The sequence below is a fragment of the Molossus molossus genome, unplaced genomic scaffold (genome assembly GCF_014108415.1).
Source record: "Molossus molossus isolate mMolMol1 unplaced genomic scaffold, mMolMol1.p scaffold_m16_p_2, whole genome shotgun sequence".
Lineage (NCBI taxonomy): Eukaryota > Metazoa > Chordata > Mammalia > Chiroptera > Molossidae > Molossus > Molossus molossus.
Window position 1 is genome coordinate 120306593 of NW_023425355.1, and position 18132 is coordinate 120324724.

Genomic DNA, 18132 nt, shown 5'->3' on the forward strand with positions numbered 1-18132 from the left:
ATTTTAATGTAGCCTTCTGATTCTAAATCTAGTTGTCTTTTCTTATATTACAGCTGCATTTTGAAACTGTTTGGTGATAGATCATTCTAACTGTGATATGACTATATATTACACAGAGACATAATTTCCCAACCATTTATCCCCATAAAACTCATGCACTGCCAGTGAGTACTAACATCTGAAACACCTGGTCTTTTGCCAACAATAACCCTGTGGCATTCCATCTCTTGGTTACTAGCTCCTAGAAATAGAAATGAAGCTAGTAGTAGCTAAATGCTATATCTGTATTACCAGAAAAGCTATCTAAAAGCACTTGAGAATTGCCCTGGCTGGTTTGGTTCAGCGGTTAGAGTGTTGGCCCACGGTCCAGAGAGACCTGGGTTCGGTTCCCACTAAGGGCACTTACCTTGGTTGCAGTTTTTCCCCGGCCCCAGTTGGGGTTGTGCAGGAGGCAGCCAATGGATGTGTCCCTTTCTGTTTCTCTCTTTCCTTCCCACTTTATCTGAACAAAAAATGGAAAAATGTCCTCGGGTGAGGATAAAAAAAATTTTTTAAATAAATAAATAAATAAAAGCACTTGAGAATCTGTGAGTTATAGCTAAATACATTCTTTCATGCTTCTCTCACTTTTATTTTGTTAAATGTGGTGGCTATCGTATTTTTCACATTTATTTCTTGTTTGTGTATTTAATTATATTTTAGCCAGTTAAACAGGTACATTATGTATAAATATACATTTTTATTCTTTTTACATATGTGCATATTACATTAGCACTATACTATGCATCACAATGTTTCTAGAGATGTTTTCTATATTGTTTTATCTGTCAGATATCCTCTACTCAACAAATTGACTAGATTGGTAAATAGCTGTATAGTTACAATACAATTTATTGATTTCCTTATGTGTGGATTCTGATGAGTCAATTCAATGAATGTCCAAATCAAACTATTCTTCCAATTAGAAATACCATTTCCTATAGCTCAGAAGGAGAGAATATTTATAAAAGCAATAAACTATTGAAGCTCCTCATTATCATATATTGCTACTGAATTAAGTTTCTTTATCCATCAGTTAGTATCTAATTGACAATGCACCCGATTTCATTTCTCACTTCCTACTCCCACGAAGGTCAGGAGCATCAAAGGATTCTTACTTTTCTATCAAACTGGTAATTTTGAGAACTGAATGATTGCACTGATTTATTTTGTTGATACTGTCAAATCAAGAAAGATTATATATATCCATAACATCTTATCAGCACTAGTGACATCCTGAACTCACACTTCTTTTTTTTTAACATTTTTTTTCTTCATTGATTTTTAGAGAGAAAGGAAGGGAGAGGGAGAGAGAGATGGAAACATTGATAAGAAAGAAACATCGACTGACCACCTCCTACATGCCCCCACTGGGGATCGGGCCCACAACCTGGGCATGTGCCCTAACCGGGAATCGAACCAGCGACCTCTCGGTGCATGGGTCCACGCTCAACCACTGAACCACACAGGCCGGGTGCACTCACAGTTCTTAAGTGCCCTGTTTTGTGCTGTGAACCTGAAAGCTATGTGTACATGGAACACCTGCCATATGCCATCTAAAGGAAGTGTGAGGAGAAGGGGACATGACATCATAGGGTCCATAGTTGATTCCTATTCCTGTCATGTACTACTTGGATGACTTTGGGAAAGATATTTAAGTTCAATATTCTGTCTCTAATATTTGTATAAGTCCTAACTCATGGTGTTACTTGGCATCAAGAGAGATCTTGTGTACACCTAAGCACCACATAGTTGTTGGTCAAACTCTGAATTGCAGAATCCAGAGAAGCATCTGAGAGATATCTGCTTATATATCCAGTGAAGGAGAAAATGAACACTAGCCCACACGGCCTCTAAAGCTGAGGATGTTACCAATCAAATCTTCCAGTGATAGTACTTTATTTTAGGGGTTTCTTTTTTTGCACGGTATAATTGCTACTGATTATTTTGATTAAAAAGTGTAGACTGCAGTGTTTTTCAAACTTCTTTTTTACTGTGATACAGTAAGACATGTATTTTTATTTTAGATCAATATACACATACTGCACACATACGCACACATCTGAAAGAAAAGCTTCATGAACTTATTACTGCATGTGCTGCCGTCTAATATTTTTCTACTCTGCCTTGTTCTGTTTCAGTTTATTTTATTTTGTTTTTAAAAAAAGGTTGATCAGGCCCTGGCCGGTTTGGCTCAGCGGTTAGAGCGTCGGCCTGTGGTCCACAGAGACCCGGGTTCGGTTCCCGCTAAGGGCACGTACCTCGGTTGCAGTTTGTCCCCAGCCCTGGTTGGGTAATGTGGGTGGCAGCCACTCGATGTGTCTCTTTCACATCGATGTTTCTCTCTCTCTTCCTCTCTCTCCTTCCCGCTCTATCTGAATAAAAAATGGAAAAATGTCCTCAGGTGAGGATAAAAAAAAAGATTGATCAGTTTCCCAGAAGCAATGTGTCACAACCTATGTGTAAAATATTTTTAAGACAGATCAGTATTTAAATCCCAAGTCATCCACTTATTAGCATAGTGACTGTGAACAAATTAAAATCTCAGTTTCTTCGTTTGTGAAATGGGAATTATAATAAATACAAATTTTATTTTATAAAAACATAGAATTATATCAGATAATTAATATAAAGAACAAAGAATAACATTACTTGGGAGTTACAAATCACTACCTTTAATTGCATTCGAGATAAAGTTTAAAAATATATTTGACCATATTCTATCAAATTCAGAAAAGTTAGGCCCAGCCAGTGTGGCTCAGTTGGCTGAGCATTGTCCCATGCACTAAGAAGTCACTGGTTTGATTCCCGGTCAGGGCACATGCCCGGGTTGAGGGCTCGATGCCAGATAGGGGGTGTGTAAGAGGCAGCCAATCGATGTTTCTCTCTCATCGTTGTTGTTGTTTTTCTTTATTGATTTTAGAGAGAGAGAAAGGGAGAGGGAGAGAGAGATAGAAACATCATTGAGAGAGAACATCGATTGGCTGCCTCCTGCATGCCCCCCACTTTGAATTGGGCCCACAACTTGGGCATGTGCCCTGACTGGGAATCAAACCAGCGACCTCTTGGTGCATGGGTCGATGCTCAACCACTGAGCCACACCGGCCGGGTTCTTTGATGTTTCTCTCTCTCTCTCCTCTCCATTCCTCTCTCCCTAAAAAATCAACAACAACAACAAAAACCCATATTTTTTTAAAAATTCATAAAGTTAGACAACAATCTAGGCAATTTAGATTTTTAAATTTATTTCTGTCTTGACTATTTCATGCAGAGAGAAATTAAAGATTATTTTAGGATGTTTAATAACCATTGAAAAACAAAGTTGATATCTGAACACTGCTGACCTAGTTTGGTAGAAAAGGCCATGAATGCTTTGGAAGCATCATTCTAGAACTTGACAAGTGCCTCAGTGCACAAAGCCATTCAGGGCACGGCCTGGTATAATTTAACTCTGTTCCGGAAAGCTCTAAATCCAGGCCAACATTTGTAAACACCAACGCACAATTGATTGCAATGTCACCTTCCTTGTTCTCTCTTTTCCCTCCTCGCCCTACTTCATTTCCCCAATATGACTCAAAGTTTAAATTTATCTGAACCTTCAAAGTGTGTCCAAGAAAATTGTATCATTGTTAGTCACTCACTTCCCTTTGGGTTTAGAATACTTGGCCAAAATTAAATCTCATATTTCAAACCAGATCTCTCTCTGTTTACTACTAGTGTGGGAAGCAGAAGTTCAACTTAGCTTCATTTGTATTCTCTCCCTAATTTAGTAATGCAAATGATTATATTTTACACTGTAGATGCTATGATGCGAAATGCAACTGGGACCCTGTTGGCTAGCAACCAGATAAGTGAATCAGTGGTGATGTTTATAGGGAAGCAAATGACATGCTTACTTAAAATTCATTTCTTTCTAATGGTAAGAAAATGTCTTTTCAAATTCTAATCTATAGGTGTTTGCTAACAGACTTTTCCTGTCATTACTGTTTTTCTTCTCCTCCACCCTCTTTTGCCATGATCAGTAAATATTGTTGACAATGGGTCAAAACATTCTGCTAGTATGTTACGTTTCTATGTCCTGTGGATTGTTTATTATGTCCTCTTGATATCATCTGAAGCATAAGGTATTTTTATGAGGAAACTGGATGATTAGTTAATTGCAGTGTTTCCATTTTCACTAGATTTGCTACTGAATAGAAATGAAAGGAAAATAGTCTCCTAAATAAAGCTCCCTAGCTAACCTAGAAATCTGATCTTCAAGTCCCCCCCCAAAATTCCTCCTGAATGGAAAAGTCTCATACCTAGTCTCTGATGGAAGGTGAAGTTTATTTTGATCTAATCTGTCACTTTTCCATTAAGAAATCCTTAAAACTATTTTTGTGAGTTGTAAAATGTTTACGCAGCCTTAAAAATGGAATAACTTCAAACTAGCAGGAAATTTCATTAATAAAATCATTTACATGCTTTGTGTTTAATTGCAAGCCATTTGGAAAAAAAAAATGTTACTGTGCATTGAGATACACTCAGAGATTTTAATAATACAGACTTTAGGATTGGAAATTTTTATAAATTTAAACTTAGGGAAAAAAACAGAAACAGCTAATCATTCATAAAGTAGTGTCATTATGGATAGGCATTCTGTATTTTTATTATTTTATTACATCTTTGTACCTTTATAAAAGGTGTCTAGCTCCAGGGTATCTGGGTCCATGGTAATGATCTGCCTCTGTTTAGATCCACTGTATATTTAATCAGGTAAATTTCTAGGTCTGTCATTTCAATGAGAATGTGATTATGCTGTTTATATGTATGTGTAATCTTAGGATATTCTCAGTTTTCCCAAATATCAGGACATCAGTTACATCAGGAATAAGGACTAGAATTTGAATCAAAGGATTCCAAACAAGAGAAGAAGCCCAACCAGAGTACTGAATTCAAATATCTATGTGCCTGCAGAGATAGCGCAAATGAATGAAGTTGGCTGCATGCAATACACATTGGAGAGTAGTGGGGTCTATGTCCAGCTGAGATGGAAGGATTTAATTGGTTCAAAGGCTAAATGTGAAAATGTGGGTTCAATGTTTCCAGGTCTTCCCATTTTCTATAAAAAGTCAGAGATAGATTTCTAAATTGAAAATGTTGGCAGTAAAAAAATTACTCAAACATTAATTTATAATAACTTTTATTAGTTTTTTTTAACCTTAGAGTTCTCATTCCTCCAATTTTTTAGGTATAATTTATGTAAAATAAATTACACGGACTTTACATATATAATTTAATAAACTTTGATAAATGTACTTTACATATATAATTTAATAAATTTTGGTAAATGTATATACTCATGTAACCTTTACTGCAAACAAATTATAGAATGTTTCCATTACCCCAAAGATTTCCCTTATTCTCAGTTCCAGTCAATTCCCCACCCTCAGAGGTAACAACAATTTTGATTTTTATCAGTATAACTTAGATTGGCTTTGTCAAGAACTTGATATAAATGAAATGACACAGACAATTGGGGCTTGGTTCTTTTGGCTCAACATAACATTTTTTAGCTTCATTCATGTTGTTTCATTTATTAGTAGTTTGTTACTTTGTGTTGGTTAGTAGTATTATATTCAATGCATTTTGTTTTAAATCCTCACTGGAGGATATTTTTTTTTCCTTTTATCTATTTATCTTCAAATAGAGTGGGAGAGAGAGAGAAAGAGAGAAACATCGATGTGAGAGAGACACATCTACTGGTTGCCTCTCGCAAGACCTCGACCAGAGCTGGGGAATGAACTGCAACTGACGTTCGTGCCCTTGACCGGAATCGAACCCGCTACTCTTTGGTCCGAGTCGATGCTCAAACTGCTGAGCCAAACCGGCCAGGGCTATTCAATGCATTTTAAAGCAAGTGTGGCCCAAGTTTTAAAACAGACTTGGCCTGCAGGAAAATGATGGGTTGTTTCTGGATTGGGGTGAAAATAATAGGCGACGGCAGAGTCTTCAATGCAGAAAGGATGGGAGAATGATCATGTTGCTGGGAGAATGTTCAAATAAAACAATGTGAAATGGTGGAAATAAGAACGGGAAGGCAGAAGAGAACAAAGGCAGCCTTTCAAGGTTTTTAAGAATGTGGGTGTGAGAGGGACATAGATGTTACTAAAGAAGTGAAGAAAATAACTGATGAATGAATGCACGATGAGGTTGCATTTTAAAAAGTAACGTGGTTTTTGATACCTAAACTCATTTAAATGTAAATGTTTTAAATGTTTTTTTTAAAATAGAAAGATAACAGCACACTTTTTGTTACTTTATATATTTTTTATTTTTTTATTTGTTTATCCTCACCCGAGGACATTTTTTCCCATTTTTCATTCAGATAGAGTGGGAGGGAGAGAGAGAGAGAAACATCTACGTGAAAGGGACACATCAAGTGGCTGCCACCCGCACGACCAACCAGGGCCGGGGACAAACTGCAACCGAGTTACGCGCCCTTAGCGGGAACCGAACCCGGGTCTCTCCGGACCACAGGCCAACGCTCTATCCGCTGCGCCAAACCAGCCAGGGCACCTTATATATTTTTTCATGATTAGATTAGGGTTAGGTGTTTTGGGGAGGAAGCCCACAGAGGTAAAGTATCATTTTCATCACATCATATTCAGGGTACGTAGTGTCAACATGACTTACCATTGCGGGTGTAAACCTTGCTCACCTGGCTGAGCTAGTGTTTATCAGGGTTCTTCATCATGAAGTCCGTGGAGAAACTGAGAGAGAGGCTTTTTTGCCTCCTCCCTCTCTGCTAGGCCCTGGCTATAGCTATGTGTGTGTGTGGCCGGGCTGCGCCCATTAAGAACTGTTTGTTTGCTGCAGTTCTACAAGCCCCGTTGGCTATCAGAGCCAGGTGATTTAGGGGTCTGTCCCTTGGGCAGCAGCCACAAAAACTGGGCACGAGACGCGCACAAACTCTTTCCAGGGAGATACTGGCGCTTTGCAGTGGGCTTGAGTGAAGGATCGCAGTTAGCCCATAGATGCGTGCTAAGTTAGAGGCCTGACCCTCTTCAGGGAGCAGTTGTTAAACTATGCAAATAGGCCTGTTTCCCATGAAGACTGGGAAGTGAACGTGTATCTGCCTGTTGCCTCTGTGCTGAGGCCTGAGGGATAGCAATGGTGAGTCCTCCGGAGCCTGTCAAAAACTATGTCTTTGTTTGCTATAGGCCTGTGGTTCTCCTGGATGTAAGCCCCACTGGCTTTCAGAGCTAGGTGTTTTGGGGACCCATTCTACAGGTGGGAATCTTAAAAGTTGTGGTGCTAGTCCGGCTGGTGTGGCTCAGTGGTTGAGCGTCAACCCTATCACCAAGAGGTCGCCGGTTGGATTCCCGGTCAGGGCACATGCCCAGGTTGTGGGCCTGACCCCCAGTGAGGGGCATGCAGGAGGCGGCCAGTCAATGTTCTCTCTCATCAATGTGTCTATCTCTGTCTCCCTCTCCCTTCCTCTCTCTCTAAAAAATCAATAAAGGAAAAAAAAAAATTTTAAGTTGTGGTACTAGATGTGGAATTCAAATCCTTGGATTTGGGAGAAACTGGGAGTTGGGGGTTCCCTCCAGATTGTATGGCTCTGTGCCAGGGGGGCGGGGTTTATTGTGAGAGAGTGCCTTCGCCTTTCCTACCCATTTCAGTGTGGCTGATGTGGGTATTTTCTCATTCACCCAAAGTGTAGGAGTTGCTCAGATAGTTTCTGGATTTCTTTCTGAGAGAATTGCTTTGTGTATAGCTGCTGATTCAGTGTGTCCATAGGAGGAGGTGAGTTCAGGAGCTTCCTATATCCCATCTTGTACTGGAACCCTTATTATGACTTTAATAATAATATTGATTTTCTGCTACATGAATCACAAAAATTGTGCTTATTTTTCTTTCGGATTTTGTTTCTTTTCCATCTTTTCTTCTGATCATAGAAGTCTATCTCCTTTACTGTTTAATAATGAATTATTTTCATTTTCCTAACTTGTGAAGGTTAAGTTCACATTGTAAAATTATCTCTATATCGATGACGCTTTAAGCATGGGTCATATAATTCCTACTTCTCACACTTAAGAGAAATAATCTTCATTCTGTTTTTCATCAGTATCTTATGCTCTGTAATGAAATTGAATCACAATTCCCTAACAGTACAGAGAGCTTCCTCAAGGCCATTTCCATCTATGATTATTCAATAGTCAGAGAGCAGATATAATAAAAATTACTTCTCCTTGAATCTCAACATTAGCATTCTTAAATTGTTATACTTCAGTCCAGTCCTCTTGGATTTCATTCACTATTGTTTGCCTTTGTGTTTCTTATAAGAGATTTTAATACTTGAGGCTTTTTCTTCAGGCCTGAGGTTCTCCATAATTTAGAGGATTTGGGAGTGTTTCAGCTACCAACAATGCCACCTGCTTACATTTCTGGAGATAGTCTGGTAAACTCCTTCAGAATTGGATTGAACCATATGAACCAAAACACATTCACTTATTTTCTGTTGCTTGCATTGTAGACAAGAACCATGAACTATGATGAGTATCCTATTTTAGCCTAAAACTCAGTCCAACAGCAAAATATTTTACTATGAATCAAGGCATGAGTATAGATAATGTCATCCTTCCACATTGCTTAGAAGAATATTTTTTAATAAGAAAAACTAAATTAAACTTTCTTAAATAATGAAGAAATGCATTTCCTTGAATACCAGGAAGACTAGTGCAGGGTCAAGTATAGAAACATCAGTAATTGAATGATTCAATAAAATAACCATCTCTCTACTTTGCTCTCCTTAACAATAACTTTTTTTTCAAGAGAATGCCAATGGCAACCAGGGGTACTTACTTTCTTGTTCACTAAAATAAAATAGAGTAACTTCTCTTCCAAACATGGAATAAAATTTATTCTGTTTAGACCAATTTAGGACACACAACCTGTATAGAGCAAAAAAAAAAAAGAGTTAACTGAGAGAAATTCTATTCTCTTATTCCATTGGCAGATATGAATTCTCTCTGGAACTGGAAATACATTAGACACCTAAACAAAATTGGGGCTCTGCTAAGAAAGAGAAAGTGTGGCTTCAGATGTTTTCCATTCTGTTTTATTTTCTAGTCTAATATCTCCCGAAATTTTACTTACATCACATGCGCATTTAATAGCATTTCATGCCATTTAACATGTGAAAAGATGAGTACTGAAAATGCATTGGCATCTAAGTACAAAGTAGTTTATAAAGTGCAGACACTGAATTTTTATATTAAAGAAATTATCCATAGCTTTCAGAAGTAAAAATCTTTCCAAATTGTTTATTTTAATTGGATTTGTTTCCTGGCTGCAGAAATAAAAACTCCTTTTAAATTTATGCAGTATGCCTTCAAACACCACAGATGTGCTGAGTCCCTGATAAATAACTCACTTAGCCTGGAAACAGATGAACCAATTTCTGAAATTTGTAGACATCTAAGTTTCCTCATAACTTTCCTTGTTGATATTAGCTAGAATAGATGAATGATGGCATTCTAATCAGGACAAAAAAAAAGGTATCCCCTTTAAATTTTCAGCAACCTGCCATGCTGAATTACTGATGTCATGCTACTTATATCAGTGACAAGAGTCCTCTGGTCTGCGGCATCTAAGTGCTTCAACTAGTTGTGAATAGTTGATATTTCCTTCAGAAACAGCCACATTTGCAAATTATCATATCTCCTTCAGGAGATGTCAAATGCAGGGGAATGTGATAGTTCTACTCCAAGTAGTTTAAAAGTAAGTTTGAATTCATTTTGCCCAAACCATTAATGTAGTTCAAGGATTTTTCTCTGCTTTTTATCTAACACTGCAGATTACAAGGCATTTTAGGGAGCATTTATTAAATAATCTGCCTGATCTATTCTCCAACATTCCTGAATAAAAGCAATGAAAGAAAAACCCCCCAAAATAATAACTTAGATTCACAGGATTAATAGTAGTTATATGGTTTGTGTACATTAGAGTTAAAAGCTAATGTTGACTATGAAATCAATAAATATGATTTGATGACTTTGAATAACTTTTAAGAATATAGCCACAGAACAGAAAGTTGTCTTCAATGCGGTTTCACAAATGCATAAAATACTTGTAGGTCCAAAAACCAGATTAAAAAAACAAAAACAAAAACAATCACTTGTATGCTGAGCAAATTCCCTCTAGTATTATGCAGCCTAAATATTTTTTTCTCAAAGAATTAACTTGGAAAGTTTTTATTCCTACAGTTAAATTTACATATAGTGAAATAAACAATATTTTAAGTGTACAATTCAATGATATTTGATTGTATACACACACTCACATATAATATATACACATGTAATCTACAGCCACTCAAGATAAAATCAAAAGACCCTGGTGCTTCCTTATTCCAATTATATCCCACCCCCAGATACGCAATCAGTGTTCCGGTTTCTGTAGCCACGGGTTAGATTGGTATGTTCTAGCACTTCATCTAACTGGAATCATAACATATATAATGCTTTCAGTCTCATCATCTTATAGTCAACATTATATCTATGAGATTCATACATGTTGGTGTGTGTATCAACAGTTCATTATTTTTTATTGCTAAATATTATTTCATTACACAAATATACCACAGTTTACTATCTTGATAGACTTTTGGGTTATTTCCAGTTTGGGGTTATTGTGAATAAAACTACTATAAACATTCTCATGCAAATCTTTGGACAAAAATTTTATTTACATTTAAGGAAATACCAAGGAGTGGAGCACTAGATCTAAGGGAGGTGTACATTTAACTATTTAAGAAATTGCCAACCAGTTTTTCAAGTGGTTTTAAATTTCCTCTGATGCCTAATGACATTAAGAATCTTTACATGCACTTATTGACTATTCACATGTCTTCTTTTATGTAGTATTTGTTTAAGTATCTTTTCTACTTTTTCCTAGTCACTTTTTTTTTTATCCTCACCCGAGGACATTTTTCTATTTTTTTGTTCATATAGAGTGGGTGGGGGGGAGAGGGAGAGAGAGAGAGAAACATCGACGTGAAAGGGACACATCTAGTGGTTGCCACCCACTCGACCCCAACTGGGGCAGGGGACAAACTGCAACCAAGGTACGTGCCCTTAGTGGGAAATGAACCCGGATCACTCTGGACCGCAGGCCGATGCTCTAACCTCTGAGCCAAACTGGCCAGGGCCCTAGTCACTTTTGATAGACCTTTAAATAGTCTGAGCATAGGTCAGATATATGTGTTGCTAATATTTTTAACCTCTGTATGGCCTGTGCTTTTAATTTCATAAAGATGATTATTGAAAAACAATATTTTTTAATATCAAAGTCCAATTGATCATTTTTCTTTAAGTTTAATGTTTATTTTGTGTGTGTGTGTGTGGTTACTCTAAGAAATCTTTGCTCACTCCATGTTCGCAAAGATATTCTGCAATGGTTTAAAAACTTGTATAGTTTTATCTTTTACATTTATATATTAAGCCATCGCAAGCTAATTTTTGTGTGCCATGTAAGGAAGGAATCAAGGCTATTTATTTCCATATATTTATTAAGTTTCTCCAGCCCAATTTGTTGAAGATGGTTTTTTTCTACTTTGTATTGCATTGAGCTCTTTTAGTGAAAATTAATTGATTATGTAAGTGCGAGTCTGTTTCTGGATGATGTGTTCTGTTCATTTGAGGTAGCTGTCTATGTATTTATATTACAATAATGTCTCAGTTACTGTAGCATTATAGAAAGCCTTGAAGTTAGGTAGTCTACATCTTTAAAATGGAAACTTTAGTCATTGATTTTAAATCTTAACTTCTTTCTAAAACAAGCATACCAAGGTATTAATTTCCCTCCACATGTTGCTTTAGTTATTAACACCCCACAAATTTTGGCATGCTATGTTTTCACTAGAATTCAGTTCAATGTTTTTCTCATTTCCTTTGTTATGCATTCTTTGACCCATGAGTTATTTTGAAGAGTGTTAATTAATTTCCCAAGTTTGGGGGCATCTTCTAAATATCTTACAACTGTTGATTTCAAATTTAATCCTGCTACGTTCAAAGAACACATTCTGTGATTATTGAGTCTTTTCAAATTTATTAGTACATATTTATTGCCTTGACTGTGGTCCATCTTGAGGGAGAGTCCATGTTCACATGAAAAGTGTGTTCAGTAATTGTGGAGGTGATCTATAAATGTGAATAGGTTAAGTTGGTTGATAATGTTGTTCACGTATTGTACAGCCTTATGAGGTTTTGTCTACTTGTTTGATCAATTATTGAGACGAGTAATGAAATCACCAACTGTGACTGGCTTTTTGGGTTTATTTTATTTTAGTTGTTGGTTTTTATTTCATCTATTTTTTAGCTCCGCTGTTTGGTATATTTACTTTGAGGACTGTGGCATTTCCCTAATGAATTGACTGTTTTTTGATGAGATTTAATTAAGTTTACCTCCTAAGGTATTTGTTTTCTATTTGTCCCATACATTGCTTCTTTTGTCCTCATTTAATGCTTTTTCTGTTATTTGTATATTTTCATCTTTCATTTTATATCTATTGGATTTTAATTGATACCTATTTGTCTTACTTTTATTGCTTTTTGTTGAGATTATAATATTTATCCCTACTTTATCACAGTCTACTTAGAATTAATATTACACCATTTCTTGTATACTTCAAACCATTTAAAAAAGTATAATTCTATTTTCTCTCCTATACTTTGTGCTATTTTGCCATACATTTAACTTCTACATATATTAAGAATCTCACAATAAAATATTATTTATACTTTAAAATGTTCTCTTAAAGAAATATAGAAACTAAAATAAAAAATGACAGCATTTACATTTACCCACATATTTACCATTTCTATTACTTTTCATTTCTTGTTGTAGGTTTGAGTGTGTGTCTGTGTCTGAGAGAGAGAGAGAGAAAGAGAGAGAGAGAGAAAGAGAGAGAGAGATTGGAATCGGGGGTTTAAGAAGGTAGATATGTGTTTTCTATCTTGGTGGTAAACTGGTAAAGGCACATTAACTAGTCCTTTGGTTTAAAAAAATATACAGGAGCTTTTTAGTTTGATGTAGTCTTTGAGACAACATGGAGGGACCTGGAGAGTATTATCCTAAGCAAAACAAGTCAATCAGAGAAAGACAAATATCATATGATCTCAATTATTTGTGGAATATAATGAATAAAACAAACTGATGAACAAAATAGACCCAGAGACATAGAAGTAGGGTACAGACTGACAACCCCCAGAAGAGGGGGTGTGGGGGGGAGGGAAGAGATAAACCACAGAACTTATATGCATGTGTGCATAACCAATGGACACAGACAACAATGCTGGGGACCGGAAGGGGGCGGGGATTGGGAGGAGGGCGTCAATAGGGGAAAAAGGAGAAACATCTGTAACAAAAATAAATTTAAAAAATTAAATACATTAAAAAAGAAATAAGACTGGAAGTAAAGATAATACTAACAGTGGTTGGATTTAGATAAGGGGCTTTAGATTCTTTAAAAATCATTTCTACTTTTCTGTATTTAACACATATTTTGGGGGAACTTGTAAAAAACATTTTTAATAATAATATTAAATATGTTCTTGTTAGAAATAAAATGAAAATATTAAAATGAACCAAGAATAAAACAGAAGTCATCAAAATATATTGCTTTCATTATGAAAAAATGCAGACACAGTTAAAGAGCAAGGATTTCTCCCCTGGGCCTAGGAACAGCCACAGCCACAACAGTCTTCCTGACTGGGGCTTGACCAAGGCTTTGGGGTCTTGGCCTTGACTTTGAGACAGATTTCATCTGAGTTACCAAGATTGCTATTTTTTTAAACTGAAATAAAACCCTATTTTTATTTTTTATTTTTTTTTAATCTTCATCCGAGGACATTTTTCCAATTTTTGTTCAGATAGAGTGGGAGGGAGAGAGACAGACAGAAACATCGACATGAAAGGGACACATTGAGTGACTGCCACCCGCACGACCCAACCAGGGCCAGGGACAAACTGCAACCAAGGTACATGCTCTTAGCGGGAACCGAATCCGGGTCTCTCTGGACCGCAGGCCAACGCTCTAACCGCTGAGCCAAACTTGCCAGGGCTAAAACCCTATTTTTAAAAATCAATATATAGATATATAGACAGATGGAGAGAGAGAGAGAGAGAGAGAGAGAGAGAGAGAGAGAGAGAGAGAGAGAGACTGGAGAGCCCAACCTAACTCCATTAAGAAAAAACTGTGGGCTCAGCACAAAACCTCTTCAGGGCAACATTTGAGCCTATACTGATCAGGATAGTTGTTCTGAGGTTCTGTAGAAAGAGGTTATAAATCTCTCTGCCAGCTGGTCACAGTCTGCAGTTTGACACGTGAGCTCTTCCATCTCATGGCAGCAAACAATTGATGGAAATTGCCTGACCTCGGGACCTAGGCCCAGATGTGGCCAAGCGCAAACAGGCCAGCAACATGATGTGGATAGGGCCCTACACCAAGGAATGCACAATTTGGAGTGAGACTGGTGAAGCAGCCTAAGCTAAAGTTGGCAGGTGCTTTGTCAAACAAACCTGGGACTGAGACCAGAAAAATCCAAGGCAAGGGTAGTAGCCAGGCAGCAGAGCAAGGTTTGAGGCAGAAACACCAGCAGGTTTTAAATGAAAGGTGCCTTATTGAGCAGGACACTAAGGGAGGCTGGAGGCCTGATGCGTTAGCAGCAAAGAGGACAGTCGTGTCTTTGAACAGGACCGATAATATATTGTCAGCGTAAATGCCAGTATTTTGAAGTTGTAAGATGATGTGTCCATAGGGAGAACCTCCAGTCCCCACAGCTCTGTTGCAGTTTTTATGGAAGCAGGCATTCTCCTCTCAGAGCCTACTGTTTCTGGAGAAAAGGCAAATTCTATCAAAAATTCAACTTGCTTCTCAGAAGAGTGACCCATGCTAAGATAGGAAGACAATACAAGACCACACATTTTCAATGCAGATTATATTGTATCTTTGGGGGCTTAAAGAAAAGCACTTAGTTTCTCAAATTACTGCACAAAGTAATCTGTGAAATGAAAATCCTTACAAACACCAAGTGCACTCAGAGAGCACTTGAAGTGCTTGGCAATCATTCTGAAGCTCTTTATTAAAACACTAAAGCTCAATAAACCTGGTACCCTCTGATGGAAAAAAAAAAAAAGACATTTTGAATTACTCATGGAGGGTACAGGGATTGCTTCAGTTGATACTTTTAAAGTTTTCCTTTCTTCTCCACTGCATTAATGACTATACTTGACAAAGACTTTATTGCCCATAGATCTGTATAAATTATTTGGTTTTAGCAAAATATTTCTGAAGTTGTCTCATAAAATGTGTGAACTCATACACGTGAGCAAAGATTTTTGCTCCCTCTCTAAGCTTCCATGTCCTTCGTGTGCAAAATGAGAATACTGAAAACAAAATTAGAAATATATTTCTAGTGACATAGTCTTACAAATGAGCAAATGATGATACACTAAAAATGTTCACTGTCAGTCAATGTAAAATACAAATATTTAAAAACAAGCTAAATGTCCAAAAATGAGTAAATCCATAATTATATAGTGTTCAATGGAGTATAATACAACTATATGTAGTCACAGTCACAAAGGGCTTTAATAACATATGAAGTAGACTGTGATACAGTGTGATTTTTTTTAAAGTTTTTTTCCCTTTATTGATTTTAGAGAGAGAGGAAGTGAGAGGGAGAGAGAGATAGAAACATCGATGAGAGAGAACATTGATTGGCTGCCTCCTGCATGCCCCTCACTGGGGACCTGGCCCACAATCTGGGCACATGTCCTGACCAGGAATCGAACTGGCAACCTCTTGGTGCATGGGTCGATGCTCAACCACTGAGCCACAGCAGCCGGACTACAGTGTGATTTTTAAAAAGTGGGAAATAATATTATGTTAATAGCATCATCTTACCTTTTGTATAAATTTCATGCAGAGGCCAGGGGAAACAGTTACAAAATGCAAAATAATACAACATCTAATGGAGAAGAATTTGATAATATCTAACAAAACCACGTAGGCATTTACCCTACAACTTAGCAGACCCACTTCTCAGAATTTACCCTGAAGATATGACTCCAACAATGTGAAAATCTATATGATCAAAGTTATTTATTGGAGTGCTATGTGTAGTTACAAGATATTGGCAACTACCTAGATGCCCAAGCTTAGAGAGAAGTTGAATAAACTATGTTACATATGCACAAGTGACTATAATGTAATTGTAAGACAGAATGAGGAAGCCCTGGCTGGGTGGCTCAGTTGACTTTTCCACCTTCCTAATGCCGCAACCCTTTAATACAGTTCCTCATGTTGTGGTGACCCCCAGCCATAAAATTATTTTTGTTGCTACTTCAAAATTGTAATTTTGCTACTGTTATGAATCATAATGTAAATATCTGATATGCAGGATATATTTTTATTGTTACAAATTGAACAGAATTAAAGCATAGTGATTAATCACAAAAACAATATGTAATTATATATTGTGAAATATTTATTTCTAATTACAAATAAATGTAATTTTGTCTTGAAGCATTGTGTAATATGGGTAACAGTCTTAATATAACAACAGTAAAGTACATTACTACATTTTATGACAGTATACGTAAAAAGCCAACGTCAGTGCAAAGGTTGAGATTGCTTCTTTCTCACCAGATCAGAAATTCTCAGGGCAATCTTGGCAAGAGCACATCGAAGATCATCTTCCACAACAAGTCTACTTCTGTTTTTAGACTTGATAACCAACAAGCTGGAAAACCCTGTTTCACAAAGATATGTTGTTGGAAATGGAAGAAGAAGACGCAACATAGTCTCAGACAGAACAGGATATGACTGTAAACACTTGATCCAGAATTTTGTAACTGGCATTGTAGAGAAATCAGTTCTCGTTGCATCGCTGTTAATAAATTCAATGAATTCCTCTTGTGCTGCGTCAGGAACATCTTCAACTTTGACTGTGAATGGGCTTCTGGCAAGTGCAAATGGGGTGTCAGGTAGGTTTGGAAAGTACGATGAAATTTTGTCTGCAAGCATGTGCAAGTGTTCTTTCACAGAAATTATCATTGTAATCCTTTTGTCTGGTTCAATGTCATGTTCCTCAAAGAAAGAAGATAAGGTAGGCAACATGTACATTTTATTTTCATCCAATTTTTTTTTTTTTTTTGCCAAAGCTGAAGTTCATTTGGAATGATCGGATCTTTTCAGACAAATGGAAGCATGGTCCATGCAGTGATAAATTGAACTCATTCAAGATGGCAAAGATGTCAACCAAGTAAGCTATTTTTTGCAGTTCACTTTTATCACTGAAAAGTGCTTCGAACTGCAGTCTTGCTTTCTGATTAAAAAATGTTTTGAGTTCATCACAAAGCTCAAAAACACGTTTTAAAACTTTTCCTTTCGACAACCATCTCACTTCAGTGTGAAATAGCAGAGCATTGTTTGGCGCATCCAACTCATTGCACAGTTGCGAAAACAGTTGACTATTTCAAGTACTTGCCTTTACAAAACTGACAGAACTTAGGACGCTTTTCATTACTTCTTGTAACTCTTGTGGCAGCATCTTCATTGCTAATATTTGCGGATGAATCATACAGTGAGTTCCGATGACTTTTGGTGACTCATTCAGTACCAAACGCTGAAATCCAGATCAACATCCTAGCATAGCTGGAGCACCATCTGTGCAAACACTACAAACCTTTTCCCAAGAGATCTTATGCTCTTTCAGAAATGAACCAACTCTGTCAAATACATCACGTGCAGTAGTTGTCATTTAAAGAGGTGCAAAAAAGAAACTCATCTTTAAAGTCGCCATCATTAATATACCTCATATAAACCAGTAACTGTGAACAGTTTGCAACATCTGTAGATTCATCAAGCTGGATGTTAAATATTGGAAATGGAGCAGATTTAATTTCCTGGATTACCTGATCAAGAATATCAGCAGACATGTCATCTATTCTTCTGCGGACAGTGTCATTAGATAAGGAAATTGCACTCAATTTTGTAACAAATTCGTCTCCGATCATAACTCAAACAATGTCTTTGGCCGCTGG